At 32.1% G+C, this 6275-nt stretch overlaps 1 protein-coding gene across 4 annotated transcripts in view; it reads left to right on the top strand.

Annotated features, from left to right (window-relative positions):
• The window catches only part of LOC117175902 (KICSTOR complex protein ITFG2-like), a 187177-nt gene that overhangs the window by 128667 nt on the left and 52235 nt on the right, over window positions 1-6275 (top strand). The gene's annotated exons all lie outside the window — the stretch shown is intronic.

Below are 6275 nucleotides of genomic sequence, written 5' to 3'. Positions count from 1 at the left end.
TTAGACAAATGCGCCAAGGTTTATTTGAAGCGAGGAAAACTTAATAGCATCCCTGAAGATCCTGAGCTCGTTGATAGAAGCGCCATACGACACCTTTGCGCTTTTTTTGAACTCTTCAAAAATGCAAAAATTAAATTTGAAAAAACAACCCCCTTGTTATAAAAACTACCCTTAAAATTAAATATGCCCCTAAACTAAATGTAAGCTTTTCAGAATTTTGGGCTTATTTGGGCTCTTCTTGGGAACCAATGACGATTTCTGGGCTCTCTTATTTTTGTAAAAAAAATCGGACTTTTAGGTGGAGGTGCCGACCATTAGCACCTCCAGTACAGAAAATTTAAAAAATTGAAAAAATCAACAGCACCAGAATTTTGGGCTTTTTTGGCCTCTCCAAAAATGCAAAAATTAAATTAAAAAAAACAATCCCTTTCTTCTGAAAACTACCCTTAAAATTAAATATGCCCCTAAGCTAAATGCAAGCATATCAGAATTTTGGAATTTTTTGGGGTTCTTCTTGGGCACCAATACCGATTTTTGGGCTCTCTTATATTTCTTCAAATAGCGGACTTTTCGGTTGGAGGTGCTGTCCGCCAAACCTTCTACTAGAGCAAGTTAAAAAAATCAACAGCGCCAGGATTTTGGTCCTTTTTGGGCTATCAAAATGTGCAAAATATTATTTTTTAAGAACAACCCCTGTCTTCCCAGAATTACCAAAAAATAACTTACGCATCCAGCCAAAATTTAAAAATATCCGAATTTCATGCTATTTTTGGCCTTTCCAAAACACTCACAAATTATTTCAAACAATCAACCTGAACCCCTAAAAAATATGGAAAAATATCTAAAACAAAAGTGTGCAATAAGTGCGAAAAAAATAGACAGCAGGTCTGATCTAATTTTATGCTCACCAAATACATACCCCTATTTTTTATTGCATATTCGGATTCTCTCCAATACATTACAATAAAAAATACACCATTTTCATTGAGACATGACTAACCACGGAAAAAAAGAATTTTTTCAAATCGCTAAAGAATCGTTGAACAAGTGTAATAAAAACGCGTACATAAAAAAATACATCGCGGCAAACATAGGTAGAACCTCCTTCTTTTTGAAGTCGGTTAAAAGTAAAGGCAATAGAGCTTCGGATTTCTTTAGTAATTATAATTTTGAAAAACATGCCAAAACAGGTTTCCCTTCTTGAGAAGTAATTATTAAGTAATACGTTTACATTAACAGTGTTTCCTGAATATTCCTAAATTTTAACTCTGGCATTACTGTAGATTGAGGTCAGCGGAGGGTATCAAAACATTACGAAAGTGTTTGCTTTTTTCTTCCCTCAAATTAAGTAAATTATAAAAAATACATTTAAGACAAAACTCATTTTAGTTAGATCAAAGATTATTCGGAATAATACTTTAAAATGGAGTATCTGACCGTACGAGAAAAAATCGAAATGGTTCTGGTGTATGGAAAAGCTGGAAAAAATCTTGATCATGCAGTCAATCTCTACGCTCATCGTTTTCCAAATAGAATTGTGTCACGTGCTTCATTTTATCGTACTATTGCAAAATTTACTACCTCTGGAAGTGTTCAACCTAAGAAAAAGACCCGTACAACAACAGCCACTGGAGAAAATAATGAAATTGCTGTATTAGCTGCAGTGGCCAATAATCCCAGGGTAACCAGACGTCTTCTTTTGGAAGGACATGTCCTTCTTTTTTTATGTATGTCCTTCTATACTTCTTTTTGTCTGATGTCCTTCTTTTTCAAGATTTTCGCGATATTTGCATTTTGTATTGCGCGGACCTAAATTTTGTTCACAATTTCTACCAGCGAAGCCTTATCTCGAGGGAGATAACATTCGTCGTTTGACCAATGATAAATTTACTTGGATTAACCTCATTGTTCGCTGCGTTTGCGTTCTCATAGCACTTCTTTCTAGAAATTATGCTTGTTGAAACTTCAGCGAGAGTCCGAGACCGTCCAGAAAGCCGAAAAACGAACATACCTCTTTTTTTAACGTGCGTCGATGGAAAACGAGGTCCGTTATATTTTCGAATTCGAAACGGCCCTATGTCCTACTGCTGATCGTACGAAAAAGCCATAACCTGGTATATATTCGGTGTTTCCCGTTCCCGTTCTTCACTTTACTATTCCAATAACTTCGAAGAGAATGTCTGTCACTGTACAATTCTAACGTAAGTACCATAGAGAGGTTATGTTTAATTGAAGTTTTATTTTCACTTTCTTAGTCTATAAATAATAATCTGTCGCTGTGAGTTTAATTTTCAATATTTATTATTCACAGGATAATCTCCTTTGATTTTCAAATAACGCGCCAAATTGGGCTAGGAGCGGGAAAGAATTTAATGGTGGGAGGTGGTGAGGAGTCCTTCTTTTACTACCCAGTCATCTGATACCCAGCTCGTAATTCCGGAATGTATATATATAGGGTGGACACGCTGGGGCTATAAAATAAAAAAATCCCAAAAGACTATTAATTAAAATTCAGGCAAATTAAATTGCTTCGAGACATCTTTTTGATACGCCTATACTATCCAATTGAATTATAATCAATTCTAGGGGATGTTGAAATACCAGTATGGAAATCACATACAGAGACAGCAATTTCGAAAATAGAATAATTTCTAAAAAAAAATGGAATAACATTTCTGGTCTAAATTAACTTGTCTGGATAAATTTTTTAAACAATCATCTCACCAACGAGTCTCTAATTTATTTTAGTGGTTGATCAAACCAAATTTTCAGATGAAGTCCAGGGAAAACACTTTCTAAATTACAAAAAAATGTCTTAACAATTGATTAATTAAAATTCAAGCAAGTTGAATTGCCCCGAGTAATAATTTTGATACGCCCATATCATAAAAACGAATTAGAATTAATTTGAAAGGCTAATAAAATGCCAGTTTGCAAATCAAATCCAGAGATAGAGAATTCGAAGATAGAATAATTTCTAAAAAATGGAATAACAATTCTGGGCTTAGTGTCTTGTCTAGATAAATTTATTGATCAAACCTATCAACAACGAGTCTCTAATTTATGTTACTGGCTGATCAAACCAAACTTCGAGCCGAAGTCCAGGGAAAACATTTTCTAAAATAAAAAAAAAATGTAATATTTTACTAATTGAAATTTAGGCAAATTAAATTGCCTCGAGATATCTTTTTGATACACAGTTTTGGAATCAAATACAGAGATTGCGATTTCGAAAATAGAATAATTTAAAAAAAAAAATGGAATAACAATTCTGGGCTAAATGTCTTGTCTAGATAAATTTATTAATCAATCCTCTAGCCAACGAGTCTCTAATTTATTTTACTGGCTGATCAAACCAAATTTTGAGATGAAGTCCAGGGAAACCATTTTCTAAATTACAAAAAAAATCTCTTAATAGTTGATTAATTAAAATTCAGGCAAGTTAAAGTGCCTCGAGATATCTGTTTGACACACCTATATCATAAAAATGAATTTTAAAGGCTGATCAAATGCCAGTTTGGAAATCAAATCCAGAGATAGCGATTTCGAAAACAGAATAATTTCTAAACAAAAATGTGATAACAATTGTGGGCTAAATAAATTGTCTAGATAAATTTTTCAAACAATACTATCACCAACGAGTCTCTAATTTATTTTACTGGATGATTAAACCAAATTTTGAGATGAGATCCAGGGAAAACATTTTATAAAATACAAAAAAAATTCGAAATATTTTATTAGTTAAAATTCAGGCAAGTTAAATTGCTTCGAGATATCTTTTTGATTCACCAATATCATGAAAATGAATTAGAATGAATTTTAAAGGCTGATCAAGTGCCACTTTTTAAATTACGTCCAGGGATAGCGATTTTGAAGAGAATAATTTTTCAAAAAATGGAATAACAATTCTGGGCTAAGTTATCTTGCCTAGATAAATTTTTTAAACAATCCTATCACCAACGAGTCTCTAATTTATTTTACTGTCTGATCAAACCAATTATTGAGATAAAGTCCAGGGAAAACATTTTCTAAATTACAAAAAAATTCCTTAATAATTGATTAATTAAAATTCAGGCCAGTTAAATGGCCTCGAGATATCTTTTTAACACACCTATATCATAAAAATGAACTAGAATTAATTTTAAAGGCTGATCAAATGCAATTTAGAAATCAAATCCTGAGATAACGATTTCGCAAAATGAATAATTTCTAGAAAAATGGAACAACAATTCTGGGCTAGATTATCTTGTCTAGATAATTTTTTTTAACAATCCTATCACCAACGAGTCTCTAATTTAATTTAGTGGCTGATCAAACCAAATTTTGATATGAGGTCCAGGGAAAACATTTTCTAAAATACAAAAAATTTTTTAAATATTTTATTAATTAAAATTCAGGCAAGTTAAATTGCCTCGAAATATCTTTTTGATACACATATATCATAAAACTGAACTAGAATTAATTTTAAAGGCTGATAAAATGCTATTTGGAAATCAAATCCAGAGATAGCGATTTCGCAAATAGAATAATTTCTAAAAAAAATGGAATAACAATTCTAGGCTAAATTATCATATATAGATAAATGTTTTAAACAATCTTATAACCAACGAGTCTCTAATTCATTTTAGTGGCTGATCAAACAAAATTTTAAGATGAAGTTCAGAGAAAATTTTTTCTAAAATACAAAAAAATCCCTAAATAATTGATTAATTAAAATTCAGGCAAGTTAAATAGCCTCGAGTAATCACTTTGATACACTCATATCATAAAAATGAATTAGAATTAATTTTAAAGGCTGATCAAATGCCAGTTTGCAAACCAAATCCAGAGCTAGCGAAGTCGAAAATAGAATTTCTGAAAAAAATGGAATAACAATTCTGGGCTAAATAAATTGTCTATATAAATTTATTAATCAATCCTATCACCAACGAGTCTCTAATTTATTTTACTAGCTGATCAAACCAAGCTTCGAGCCGAAGTCCAGGGAAAAGATTTTCTAAGATACAAAAAAAAAAGGTAAATATTTTATTAATTGAAATTCAGGCAAATTAAATTGCCTCGAGGTATCTTTTTGATTCACCAATATCATGAAAATGAATTAGAATGAATTTGAAAGGCTGATCAAATGCCAGTTTTGAAATCAAATCCAGAGATAGCGATTTGGAAAATAGAATAATTCCTAAAAAAATGGAATAACCATTCTGGGCTAAGTTATCTTGCCTAGATAAATTTTTTAAACAATCCTATCACCAACGAGTCGCTAATTTATTTTATTGCCTGATCAAACAATTTATTGAGATGAACTCCAGGGAAATTTGAAGTTTCGAACGCAACCATGGAAAATATGATAAACTTGATCCGAAGATGAACGGATCATACCGAATGGCCGATCCGAATGCAACTTTAAAGGCGCGAAATATGAAAATGCCCCTGTACAATGGCTTCTTCGCTGTTGTTGTGCAATTCGGATTGTAATTAAGTGCGCAATTTATGTAAGTCACAGCGTGTCCACCCTATATATATATATATATATATATATATATATGTATGTATGTATGTATATACGTTAAATGGTGTTTATTAGGTCGCCGAGTGGGAAATATATATAAAGCGGTGTTTTTCAGGTCGTCAAATTGAAAGCAACAAAATGACATGTAAAAGAAAATGTAGAGCAGTGAAACTTATTTAGCATGAAAAACACAAGAACTCCTATCAAAGTCACGTTTTCAAAAATCAAAAAATAAATAAACGAGTGCTTTTTTAGGACGAATTTTATAGAGATTTCACGGTCTTTATTGGGTCACATTCAAACATTAAACGGTGTTCATTGGGTCAGCGAGAAAATACGATTTTCCTAATGAGAACAATAGAGGACAGTCTCCTGAGGTGTTGACTACCTTTTTTTCTAGTTTTTAACCGTATGTCTAAACGCGTGGGTGGAAATATATAAAAAGCGGTGTTTATCAGGTTGTCAAATTGAAGGCATCAAAATGACCTGTAAAACAAAATGTAGAGCAGTGAAACATATTTAGCATGAAAGACACAAGAACTCCTATCAAGTTCACGTTTTCAAAAATAAAAAAAATAATAAACGAGTGCTTTTTTAGGACGAATTTTAAAGAGATTTCACGGTGTTTATTGGGTCACATTCAAACATTGAACGGTGTTTATTGGGTCGGCGTGAAAATACGATTTTTCTAATAAGATCAATAGAGGACAGTCTCCTGAGGTGTTGACTACCTTTTTTTCTAGTTTTTAACCGTATGTCTAAACGC

This window comes from Belonocnema kinseyi, chromosome 7 (assembly GCF_010883055.1).
Source record: "Belonocnema kinseyi isolate 2016_QV_RU_SX_M_011 chromosome 7, B_treatae_v1, whole genome shotgun sequence".
NCBI lineage: Eukaryota > Metazoa > Arthropoda > Insecta > Hymenoptera > Cynipidae > Belonocnema > Belonocnema kinseyi.
The sequence above is the reverse complement of the archived record's forward strand: the minus strand, read 5'-3'. Positions and strand labels throughout refer to the sequence as shown.